This window comes from Staurois parvus, unplaced genomic scaffold, assembly GCF_062004578.1.
Source record: "Staurois parvus isolate SC_StPar_1 unplaced genomic scaffold, SC_StPar_1.0 ptg000082l, whole genome shotgun sequence".
NCBI lineage: Eukaryota > Metazoa > Chordata > Amphibia > Anura > Ranidae > Staurois > Staurois parvus.
In genome coordinates this window covers 4,060,101-4,073,599 of record NW_028317878.1, presented here as the reverse complement: position 1 = coordinate 4,073,599, position 13,499 = coordinate 4,060,101, and the positions used below count along the sequence as shown (strand labels likewise).

The 13,499-nt window shown below is 39.9% G+C and overlaps 1 protein-coding gene and 1 long non-coding RNA gene across 4 annotated transcripts in view; one reads left to right on the top strand and one right to left on the bottom strand.

Annotated features, from left to right (window-relative positions):
- The window catches only part of LOC149468620 (uncharacterized), a 348,733-nt gene that overhangs the window by 65,882 nt on the left and 269,352 nt on the right, over positions 1 to 13,499 (top strand). The window lies entirely within an intron of this gene.
- The window catches only part of SKAP2 (src kinase associated phosphoprotein 2), a 344,778-nt gene that overhangs the window by 277,210 nt on the left and 54,069 nt on the right, over positions 1 to 13,499 (bottom strand). The window lies entirely within an intron of this gene.

Sequence of the window (13,499 nt, the reverse complement as noted above, 5' to 3'; positions counted from 1 at the left end):
GGAATTCCTTGGGGACCCCAGGTCGCCAGAACTAGTGTCCCCATTGGAAAATTTCCCTTTTATTACTTTTCTGGGGACAACCCGTACTTTGGGGTTTCCTTTACCTTTACTTTTGATGATAATGGTAAACAGGACAAATACAGAGGATGAATCTCCCTAAGGAGGACCCAGCGCAATAAAAACTGACAGGTGTTCTAATTCCTCTTCACTCTCCAAAACTAAAAAAAAATGATTTTAGTAATACTTTCTGTGTCAGAAGTGTCTTGCTCGTGCTTGCTAACAATTAGGGCATATTCACACTAATTGATATGCAATAAAGTGTTGTAAATGTGCATGCCCACAATGCAATGTATGGTTGCGCACTGCTTTGTGGAGTGAATGGGCCCTTTTGGTCAACCAAAATGAATGATCATATTTATTACAGATATTTATTCATGCAGTGCTTTACATACTGCACACTCACATAAGTCCCTGCCTTTAAAATGCTTACAGTCTAAGATCTCTATCACACGTGTATATATACATGCACACACATACTAAGGCCAATTTGGAAAGGAGCCAATTACCCACCAGCTTGTCTCTGGAGTGTGGGAAGGAACCAGTGTGCCTGAAAAAAACCCAGGAAAATCACAGGGAAATCAAGCAAACTCCACACAGAGAATGTCCTGACCAGGGTTTCAGCAAGGGATATATAATATAAACTAAATTAAGTATATTTACAGAACAAATAACCTTCAGAAGATACATGGGAAAAGAACCCGCAGACCCTACAAAGTAAAAGACAGGTTCTCTTGATAGGCCACTTTTTACTCACTGATACTTACCTTCCTTACTCCATTCTTGTGCAGAAGCTCTGAGTCTAAACCCTATGTATGTGTATAGCAGGGGTCTTCAAACGTTCTAAATAAAGGGCCAATTTACTGTTCTTCAGACTTTAGTGGGGCCAGACTACAGCCAATGAGAATAGAAAATGCCCAAGCTTCAGTGGAAGTAGACCATGGGGTTGATTTACTAAAACTGGAGAGTGCAAAATCTGGTGCAGCTGTGCATGGTAGCCAATCAGTTTCTTACTTCAGGTTGTTCAATTAACCATTAGCCGCCCGGCCAATGGCCGTTTGGCGGCTTGAAAAGCGCTGCAGCTTTCCGGGTGCACGCCATTTGGCGTGCTCCCACACATGCGCGGTTTGCGCGGTTGCAGAGCGACGCAGCAGTGCGATCTGTCACCGCCCGTGCACCTCGGACACGGCCGATGACAGATCCGAGTACCGGCTCCCGTTGCCAGTACCATGTGACCTGCTGTGACCAATCACAGCAGGTCACATGACAGTTGTATACAATGGATGGCTTCATTCATGATGCCATCCATTGTATACTAGTTCCTAGCTGTGAATGGTCACAGCTAATCACATGCACATGTCATGTGATTAGCTGTGACCAAATCACAGCTAAGCACAAAGAAAAAAAAAAAAAAAAAAAAGCTGAATGAATCGATTTCATTCAGGTAAATGCTTGCTTATAGCAAAGTAATTCTTTGCTATAAGCAAATTGTGTAAAAAAAAAAAAAAAAATACTGATCACTTCCCCAAAGTAGTACAGTGTTACTATGGTAACATTGTACTATTTTGGTCATAGTAAAATATGAAAAAAAATCTTAAACAAAATAAAAAAAAATGTAATAAAAAATTAAATATAATTAAAAAAAAAAAATTAAAAAAATATATATATATTTTTTTTTCTCATACTGTCACCAGTCAGTGTCGCTGTTCACCGCCATGCCAGTTATATGATGACGCTGTACTGCACTGGTGACAGTATGTAAAATAAAAAAATAGTGAAAATAATTTTTTTAATTTTTTCATTTTCCGAAAAATTATGACAAAAAAATACAACTTCAAAAAACTCGCCATGCCTCTTATGAAGTACGTCAGACTGTCTACTCTGCAAAAAGGGGTCATTTGGGGGATATCTGTACTGTTCTGACATTCTTGGACCTCAAGATATTAGATTGGCTGTCAGTACTTCAGGATTGATCAATATTCAGATCTATACCATAGTTTGTGAACTCTATAACTTTCCTACAAACTAAAAAATACATCCTAATTTGGGTTATTTTCACCAAAGACATGTAGCAGAATACATCTCGGCCTAAATTTATGAAGAACAATTATTTATTTGTAAACTTTTATAACAGAAACAAAGAAAAATGTGTTTTTTTTCCAAAATTTTTGGTCTTTTTTTGTTAATTTAGCAAAAAATAAAAACCCCAGCGGTGATTAAATACCACCAAAAGAAAGCTCTAGTTGTGTGAAGAAAATGATCAAATTTTAGTTTGGGTACAATGTTGTATGACCGCGCAATTGTCATTCAAAGTGTGAGAGCGCTGAAACCTGAAAACTGGCCTGGGCAGGAAGGTGTAAAATTGCACGGTATTGAAACGGTTAAACTTTGACAAAGAACAAAACAAAACTGGAAGCTAATTGGTTACTATGTAGAGCTGAACAAAATTTTGCAGTTTTAGTAAAATATCCCCCATATCTCAAGCTTGGTGGTCAGTGGGAATAAAGATGACCTAGCACCTGTGGTCAGGACAGGCTTAGGCTGGAATAAAAATAGGCCTGGGCATTTTAGACTGAGCAGCCAATTTTTCCAGGGACCGGGAAAGGGGGAGGGGAGGCAGGCCTGTACTGCTGCAGGCATTCGCAGAGGTTTGGTGACAGGATATTCATGGAGTCGGTCTGCCGCACTATAATGTAAAGTGGCACCGTGCTATAAAGGGGACTGCACTGTAAAGGGACACTGTAATGAATACAGTGCCCCTTTACAGTGTAGTCCCATTTATAATACAGTGCCCCTAGCAATCACAGCCCCCATCACAGTGCCCCTTGCAGTCATGCCCCCCCTTGTCTATGACAGCTAGTTTCAGAAGTCCAGACTTACACTGTATTTGGCAGATGACCTCATATTTATGACAGCAGCAGATAAATTCCAGTCCACTGCTCATGAATTGGTTTGGCCGGGGGGGGAATAAATTGAGAGAACACAGAGCCTGCTCCTACTCCCTCCCCTTCCTGTGCGTTTCCTGGTCCAGCTTCTTCCACCACCTACTCTGTTGATAGGACGATCAGGTGTAGAATGAAGGTGGAGGTCGGGACTATCTATACCCGTGATGAAGGAGGTGGTAGGGGATGTCTATACCCGTGATGAAGGAGGTGGTAGGGGATGTCTATATCCCCGTGATGAAGGAGGTGGTAGGAGGTGGTAGGGGATGTCTATACCCGTGATGAAGGAGGTGGTAGGGGATGTCTATACCCCTGATGAAGGAGGTAGTCGGGGATGTCTATACAAGGATCAAGCATCTCAGAAAGAACTGATGATAGTCTTCCACATCAGACATTCATGGTGAGTCCAGTATGGTGCCCTGACATCAAACAATACACAATGTGTAAACAAATGTAATTAAATAATGTAAAAAAAAGGAAATAAAAAACATGTGCAGCCAAATTCTGAACTGTGTACACAAAATGGGAGGCAAGTGGTGATCATGGGAGGCGGGCAGCGGCTGTGGTTGCTGTTTACCTCCCACCATGTAGCCAGTCACTGACAGGCCACGGACCAGGTGGCCCTGGCCCACCAGGCAAATGCTCGGTGTGCCCTATGGCCAGTTCGGGCCTGGGTCAGGAGGAGTAGGAATACTGCCCCATCCGTGGTATTAGTGGAAGGAAATGTGCCTCATTGGTGATGTCAGTGGAAGGAATAGTGCCCCATCACTGGTATCCATGAAAGAAATAGTGCCCCGATGTTGGTGACAGTGGGAGGAATGGTGCCTCATCATTGTAGTGTTTGAAGGGCCGGATAAAGGTAAGCAAAGGGCCACATCCAACCCATGGACTACAATTTGGAGACCACTGATGTATAGACTCCAGTAATCAAAAGCACTCTACAAATGGAGGAGTTTTGTAGGCAGGTAGAGGTCTCCTACTACTGATGGAGTAGTGATGCGGACTACCCCTATATACGTTGGGACGAGCCTGGGATTTGGGTCTTCTGGGTCAGCAGGCTGATAAGGAAAGGTTTCATGGTGGGTTTTGTGTGTGTTCTCCCCTCCAGGGAAGGGGCAGTAGACATGCTACAGAAGAATACCTGGCGAAGGCCTAGAGAGAGGGATATTGTGGAATGCAAGTACCACAATGATACTGTCATACTAACCAAACTATGATGACCTAATTAAGTCAAGTGTTAAAGTACAGCCAATTCCTGGGGTAAAGAGAGTTCTATGTTTTACTGGTGCAAGCTCTGGAGTGGGTTGTGAGGGAGTAAACGAGGTCCCCTGCCTAACAGTGAGAACCCCCTCATGTGCCTTGCAACAGGTGGCCGGGGCCCCTGTTTCCCATGGTCCTGGGTGGTTGGATGGATTCCTGAAGTTTTGTCTGAACCATGTGTCAAGCATAGGCCTATGAGTGTGAGTACTCCATTCAGGAATGGGCAATAGGTGAAGTGATTAGGAGGATGGTAAGGGCAGCAGAGAACCAAGACCAACATATGTACAATGTAGTTTGTGGTTTAGGCTTATCCTCTTGTGACGCCCTGCAACCTGTATGTATAGGTGTAGTCCAGCTGTGAGCAAAGGCCACATGAAAATAAATAATACATAAGACAAGCGAGCACTTCATACAATTAAGCAGCTAGCATAAGGATAAACCCCTTAGTCCTTTAAAACGTAAATGATATAAAATGCAGCGCTAAAATGATCAATCATAAATCAAAGTGACTAGTGATAAGATCAAGCGCCAATTAGAGGGCTATAAAGTGACAATGGTGTATCGTCAAGGATATGACGAATGAAGTGACATATAAACGTATGACATAAACATGATATAAGTCCAATGAACAGTGCTAAAACAAATATCAAATAGTGTAACAATATTTTGGTGTCTTGGGATACGAGTCGTCCTCACAAGTAATGCATGGAAATTAGGTGCTCATGACGTCTGTGGTAAGGAAAATGAGGTATGCTTGCACTCACCGGACGCACAATATTATTGCGCATGTAATCTTGATTTTACCACATGAAAATAACCTTTACAGGTAGACCTTTTATTCATTCACACTATGCCTTGTGTTGATTAGCCGCTTTCCCTCTTACCTATAGCAAAAATGCTGCTACAGGGAGGCAGGGGTGCACAAAATCACATATATATACGTGATTTTACATTTCCGTATAGGGGGCATGCGCATCCTACCCAAGCCACCATTTGCGATCTTGGCTGTCAATTGCCATCACTCAGTAATGCCGAGTATTACCAACAGGGGGAAAATACTGTATGTAAACAATACAGTTCTCTCTCCTGTCAGTTCCTGCACACTGCTTTGTATGGTTTTGCATAGCAGAGCCATACAAAGCAGTGTGCTTACAATTGAAAGCACAGACACAGCTTACTGTGAAACAGCACAGAGTTAACCCTTTCATTGCCCCACATGTTAACCCCTTCCTGCCTAGGTCCATTACTACAGTGTCAGTGCTTTTTATTAGGGGATATCAGTGACACCAGATCAGTTCCCCCCAGTGTCAGAATGCCTGCTGCAGTCCCGCTATAATTCACTGATCGCCACCATATTTAAAAAAAAAAATTCAATATCTATACCACAATTTGTAAACTCTATAACTTTCACGTAAACCAGTTAATTTACACGTATTGGGATTTTTTTTATCAAAGACATGGAGCAGAATACATTTTGGCCTAAATTTATGGCAAAATTTGATTTTGGAAATGTTGTTACTGGACATGTTTAATGGCAAAATGTCAAAAATATTGCTATTTTTTCAAAATTGTTGGTCTTTTTTTTTTTTAGTGTAAAAAAATAAAAACCGCACAGGTAATCAAACACCACCAAAACAAAAGGTCTCTTTGTGGGAAAACAAGAACGTAAATTTCATTTGGGTGCAGCGTTGCATGACCACGCAATTGTCAGTTAAAGAAACGTAGTGCCGTAACGAAAAAAATGGCCTGGTCAAGAAGGGGGGTAAATCCTCAGGAAGGCAAGCGGTTAAAAAAAAAATGTAACTAAACATAGACTTCAAAATGGGGGCTGGGGGACCTCAGCTTTTGGAATGATTACCAAGATTACACTTTTTTAAATCCAGAAAAGAGGCACTTAAGAGGGGATATAATCACAATGTGCAAAGTTTATCAAAGCTGACTGTAACAACTGTAACAAATTGTGACTAAGGTCCCCGAAGAAGACATGCAGCCATAAACTGAGGTAGGAAGAAAAGAGTTTTAACTTTGCATTGTGGAAGGTATTCTTTACTGTTAGAGAAGTGAAAATGTGCATCTCTCTTCTGAAATGAACAGTACTCGATGTGAGTATTAATTAGATAATTTAGAAAATAACTTTTAGATGTCTTCCTTAGAAGTATGATATATACGGATATGGGTTTTCTTTGAGGCTTAAAATCACAAATATGTTGAACTGGATGAACCTGCATTTTTTTAACCTTAGCTTTTGTGTACTATGTAAAAAAGATAAGGCTTCTGAAACATATCGTTCACCACTGGAGAGATTTTTGTTTTTGAGGAACTACCAGTGGGCTTCAGGTATGAATGAGTTAGTATTGCCTGTCAGATAAATGGAGGATGTTGAATGTATTTGCTGAATTACTCTAGATGACTATTTTGAACCCTTATCTGTGTGTGCTGGACCCTGTTGGGATCTCTATAGTTTGGAGTGTTCCCCTTTTTGGAGATTGGACCAACACTGGACTGGCCTATTTACTCATGGCATCCCTTGTGTGAGGCCTGGGTGTCCTTCAGGCATTCTATTGTTCTTCTGTAGCCCCCTCTGGAAAGAATGATTTACATTAATCTTGTTCCAGCAAACTGTAATTATTTGTATTTTTAAGAGACTAGGTTCCATTATACTGATTTCATTCACATGTGCTCCTGAAAACAATGTTTGAACATTCGAAACGTGTTGAGATTACATGTGGAATGTTAGATGGAAAAGATTTGGGAACTGTATGTGAAAGTATTGGGAATGGTAGTATGTATGCTTTTAATGATTGTACAGTAAACTTTACCTACCTATATGCTCTCAAAAGTCTGTAGCTACAATTTTCTTGGTATCTTCTATCACATTTATATCTGCCATAGAAAATGACAGCTGAAATCTGATGCTCAAATCTTATTGGTGGTTGTGGGGACATATTGACAGTTCTTAGCACTGACATTTCATAATGTGAGTACAATGGTGGCTGATTTATTGAAAATGAAGCCAAGTGGATTTATTACCCATGGCAACTACATTCTGACTCTTATGTGTACTCAAAATGAGGTACAATCAGGCAGCTAGGTATTATATACAACATGTTCACTTTTCCTTACTTCCAGCTCTCATAAAGAGTTTATTTTTATGTATCATCAACATATCAGAAATCCTTGTTCAAAAACAAGATGGTGCTTATAAATCTATTCCTAATTTTCCGAACTTTTATATGTCAATAGAGCTCCATTGTGTATATACTTTTTGGTTTTATCTTGTTTATTCTTGCTGGAATTGATACTACACTGACATCCTGTTTTCAGGGTGATATTGGAGTATCCATTTGTCAGGAGCCAAGTGACATGTTTGTTCATGTGACAGTTCTTATGTGTAAAATGTTACATAAATGATATTTGGCTATTTTGCTGGAACTGTAAAATTAGCATTAGGTCAATCAATATGTGTGTACGTTTGATCTGTATGTGTCATGAATAATGTCAGAAACTGGATAATGTCGACATGTAGATAATGGATGATTGGAATTAATTATCGCTGTTAGAGAGGCACATTTATGGCTGCGAGCAGAAGCCAGTACAGATGTCTGGGTCCAATGTGTAAGATAGATTTTAACTACGTTTGTTTGGGTTTGTACAAAACCATAAAACAATAGGAGCGCATTCAAATATGGAATAAATAATAAATAAATACTTTCCGTGTACTTCTACATCATTTGAAAGCAAGAACACAATAGGGGTTATTTACTAAAACTGAAGAGTGCAAAATCTGGTGCAGCGCTGAACAGAAACCAATATTCCAGGTTTTATTGCCAAAGCTGCAGTTAGAAGCTGATTGGCTACCATGCACAGCTGCACCAGATACTGAGTGCTCCAGTTTTAGTAAATTTCCCCCATCAGCATTATCTATACATGCTCTCCTTATATACCAAAAGTTCATTAACCTCCCTGGTGGTATTCCCGAGTGTAGCTTGGGGTTAACTTTCAGTACCAAAAGCGGTAACCCCCGAGCTACACTCAGGATTACCTGCAGCGTTGCTCAGGGATTCCCTCTTGCACTTACATTGTCCTTCACTCCCGTGATGTCCCCCCTGCAGGGTTCCGTTCCCTGTGAGCGTCGGTACATACGGGACGTACGGGGACGGAACCGGCAGGAAATTCAAACATTTTAAAAGCGACATTCACCAAATACACTACAATCTGATAGTATTACATTACTGTATCAAACCATTTCACGTACATTTTGTCCCTAGTGCTTTGTCCTGTGTCCTGCCTGCATTTTTACTGTTCTTTCTGCCTGGAAACTGAGAAACGTCCATGGTGTCCAAAAAGTGTCCCTTTAGGTCAAAAGCAGTATTAGAACAGCTAGAGAACAGCGATAGTAAATTAGAACTACTTGCAGAATTGAGTGATAATGATTCGTAGGGAAATTCGTTATCAGACACTGAAAATGATTTTGCGACTTTGCTCAGTGATGTGCGAACTTGGCGCTATATTTCAAATTTCAGTGTTTTTGGTTTAATTATATTATTGAATTACATTTATTATTATATTATTATTTTTTATGATTATTTATTATATTATAATTTATGATTTTGTGTTTCAAATTTTATCATACCCGGGATGTTTACTAGACTCTTGTTCGGACAGATTTCAGTGAGTTATTGCTAATAATTAGAAGCCTACAATAAAAAAACGACATATTTCCATGCAAAAAAAATTACCGCTTTGAGCACAGAAATATTGACATAATCAGACCGCTAGGGAGGTTAAAGAGGGTCTGGGCTTCCATAAAATATAGTCAAGTTCTACTTTCCATAATACAGATAATTTCCACATAAATAGTTTTGTATGAGGGTTCAGGAGTATTTACACCATCTATGCACCTGTACAGGGTCTAAAAAGCAAGGAAGCCATTCAGGTCCTCGAACAGGAAAGCTGCTTTGGGTAGTCTAGGTGGGTATTTCAAACGCCGAACAACCATAACCTGATCAGAATGAATAAAGAGGATCTAAACCAATAAAAAAATGTAATATATTGTAGCTCACCACTCCTTTGATGTAGTGGCTGCATCCTTTTTTTTCAGGCTAGGTACACTTTCTTCAAGTATAGAAAAATCCCTGTTGCGGGTACAGAAAATGTTCTCTTGGCCATGCTAGAAATCTTGTTTCTTTGTAACTTCCTGTGCACAGAACTCAAATCTCAAACAATGCTATCTTTATTTTCAACTTTCTTCTGGGAGATACCAAACAACTGCCCTCTTCTTAATGGAAATAAGGAGAGGGTGATGCATGAAGTCCAAATCTGGAAATAAATGCTGCTTCTGCATAAATATAGTAAAGTGAGTGAGTGACAGGAAGTGTATTATTGGTGGGGTCACCAGAGAAGATAAAGGAAAACATTTTGACGAAAAACAAACCAAGTTAGATAGCAAATCTAAAGATTGGCAAGATGCAATATTTCACTATTGTAGAGTTGATTTACTAAAGGCAAATGGACTGGGCACTTTACAGGTACAGTTGCACTCTGCAAGGGCACTTTCTCCATCAGCTCAGTAAATGAAGTAAAGCTTCACTTGACAAAGAATACCCAGTCATATACAAGCAAAAGAAAAAAAAACAGTATTTGCATATGTATGAATAAAGAACCGGAGCCAAAAAATTATTTTTTTTAAACACTTATTAGATGCTGCTGCTCATTGATGACAAGACATCAAACAAATATTATAAAGTGAAAACACAGCGCACAAATTAATAAATACAACATGTGGAAAAAAAAAATCTCAAAAAATTCTAACAAGTTATAAAAAGTGTCCAAATAAATATGTGTAAAGAAATAAAAGAAATAAAATAAAACAAGTGTTACACATATTTCTTTGGACACTTTTTATAACTTTTTAGAGTTTTTTGAGAAACGTTTTTTTTCACTTATTTTATTTATTAATGTGTGCGCTGTGTTTTCACTTTATAGTATTTGCACATGATTGGAAGTTGGAAGTCAGCAGAGCTTCATCTTGTTTACTAAGCTCTGGAGCAACTACACTTGCAAAGTGCACAGTCTATTTGCCTTTAGTAAATCATTCCCTTAGTTTTTTGGTTTATTTACTACTGTAATCACAAAATTAAGCAGCAGGACAAAGTTCCAATTCTTAGGTGCAGTACCACAAAGCGACCAATCAGATAAGAACAACATGAATTCTTATTTCTTGCTATTGGTTAGGCCACTTACCAAGAACCAGTCAAAGCTGAGATTATAATGCTATCTGAAAATTCAGCTTTTAAATATCATATCAGTCCTAGTGCATTAGCTGGGGAATCAGGAAATTTAGAGGTCACCTGAAGTCTGCTGTTTTACAACTGCCATGGCAAGGTGTAAGGTCTGGCAGTAGACAAAAGAGCACCTGTCATACTTCAAACAACTTCTGCCTATGTGATTGCCTCAGTACTCTTTATTGAATAAGTTTACATTAATGGTGTCCGGAGAGATAACATTATAGGGCGGGGCACAGGTGTGGCCTGCTGTAGTTCCCTTTCTTGCCACTAGATGACCCCATAGCCAGGAGTCAGGGAAGACAAGGAATACAAGGAGAGTGCACCCAGGGCAATGGTATGTCAGGAAGAGCTGTACTCTAGGTTCACACCTAAGCGTTTTCCGCAGCGTTTTGCAGAAATATAGTACAGGCAATTTAACATGATTTCCTATGGGACATGTTCACACCCAGTGCATTTTTTGCAAAGGGCCAGGGACTTTTTTGAAAGCAAAAAGTAGCATTTTTGGTTCTATAGACTTCAATGGAAATGCTTCAGAAAAGCATGTAGTGCATTTTTACAGTGTTTTTGATGCATTTTGCTGCATTTTTGATGCGTGTTGCATTTTAAATCTGCCTAGCAACAAGAAAAATAAAAAAATTTAAAAAACCCCTGCAAAACACATCAAAAACACGCTAAAACGCAGGTGCAAAAACGCAACGCAAAACGCAATGCAGAAAGGGCTCAAACGCAACCTGTGTGTGAACCTAACCTAAGAGAGAGAATACATTCTAATTCTGGCCAATGAAATGTATTAACTCCCAAGAGCTTGATTCGCCTAAATGTAAGTGTTAATAATTTTTTCTGTCAAAACGCTGCTGCCAGGAGGAAAGGCGTCTAGGAGAAATGGTCAAATGTCCTGTGTGCATTAGGCCTAATACTTTATAAGCAGTTACAGCAAACAGTTTTTTCTTTTGGGATAAACAGTTTATATAAATAAATAAAAGCTGATCATTGTAGGCACCACCATCAGTGTTAAATGGGTCGTCTTATCCCTGTAACTGCTACATCTGCAAGACAGCTTGTTCTTTTGAAACACAACAGAGTTACTGGCCAGATCACCAGGTGAAAATGAAGGAAAGAAAGCCTAAAAATTAAAACTAATGCAGCCACTACATCTAAGAATAAGCTGCAATATAGTACAGGTTTGCTTTTGGGTTTAATGCCACCTTAAGTCATCTGCTGCTGAACAGATGTGTCAACTACCCAGTGCCTGCTACGTATGAATCTACCTTGCAGTTGCCTCATGATATTTTGTTGGTGGGTTGCCACACTTTAAAAACACAGTATGGTTGAAGCTAGCATATACAGGTGAAACTCGAAAAATTAGAATATCGTGCAATAGTTAATTTATTTCAGTAATGCAACTTAAAAGGTGAAACTAATATATGAGATAGACTCATTACATGCAAAGCAAGATAGTTCAAGCCATGATTTGTCATAATTGTGATGATTATGGCTTACAGCTCATGAAAACCCCAAATCCACAATCTCAGAAAATTAGAATATTACATGCAATCAATAAAACAAGGATTGTACATAGAACAATATCGGACCTCTGAAAAGTATAAGCATGCATATGTACTCAGTACTTGGTTTGGGCCCCTTTTGCAGCAATTACTGCCTCAATGCGGCGTGGCATGGAAGCTATCAGCCTGTGGCACTGCTGAGGTGTTATGGAAGACCAGGATGCTTCAATAGCGGCCTTCAGCTCTTCTGCATTGTTCGGTCTCATGTCTCTCATCTTTCTCTTGGCAATGCTCCATATATTTTCTATGGGGTTCTGGTCAGGCAAGTTTACTGGCCAATCAAGCACAGTAATCCCGCGGTCATTGAACCAGGTTTTGGTGGTTTTGGCAGTGTTGGCAGGTGCCAAGTCCTGCTGGAAAATGAAGTCAGCATCCCCATAAAGCTCGTCTGTGGAAGGAAGCATGAAGTGCTCCAAAATCTCCTGGTAGACGGCTGCGTTGACCCTGGACTTAATGAAGCACAGTGGACCAACACCAGCAGATGACATGGCTCCCCAAATCAACACAGACTGTGGAAACTTCACACTGGACTTCAAGCATCTTGCAGTGTGTGCCTCTCCATTCTTCCTCCATACTCTGGGTCCTTGGTTTCCAAATGAGATGTAAAAGTTGCTCTCATCAGAAAAGAGGACTTTGGACCACCGAGCAACAGACCAGGTCTGTTTTTATTTAGCCCAGTTAAGACGCTTCTGACGTTGTTTGTTGTTCAGGAGCAGCTTGACAAGAGGAATACGACATTTGAAGCCCATATCCAGGATCCGTCTGTGTGTGGTTGCTCTTGATGCACTGACTCCAGCCTCAGTCCACTCCTTGTGAAAGTCCCCAAAACTTTTGAATGGCCTTTTCCTGACAATCCTTTCCGGGCTGCGGTCATCCCTGCTGCTTGTGCACCTTTTTCTTCCACACTTTTCCCTTCCACATAACTTTCTATTAATGTGCTTTGATGCAGCACTTTGGGAACATCCAACTTCTTTTGCAATTCCCTTTTAAGGCTTTCCCTCCTAATGGAGGGTGTCAATGATGGTTTTCTGCACAACTGTCAGGTCAGCAGTCTTTCCCATGATTGTGATTTCTACTGAACCAGACTAAGAGACTATGTAAAGGCTCAGGAACCCTTTGCAGGTGTTATGGCTTAATTAGCTGATTAGAGTGGGACACTTTGAGCCTAGAATATTGCACCTCTTCACAATATTCTAATTTTCCGAGATTGTGGATTTGGGGTTTTCATGAGCTGTAAACCATAATCATCACAATTATGACAAATCACGGCTTGAACTATCTTGCTTTGCATGTAATGAGTCTATCTCTTATATTAGTTTCACCTTTTAAGTTGCATTGCTGAAATAAATGAACTTTTGCACGATATTTTAATTTTTCGAGTTTCACCT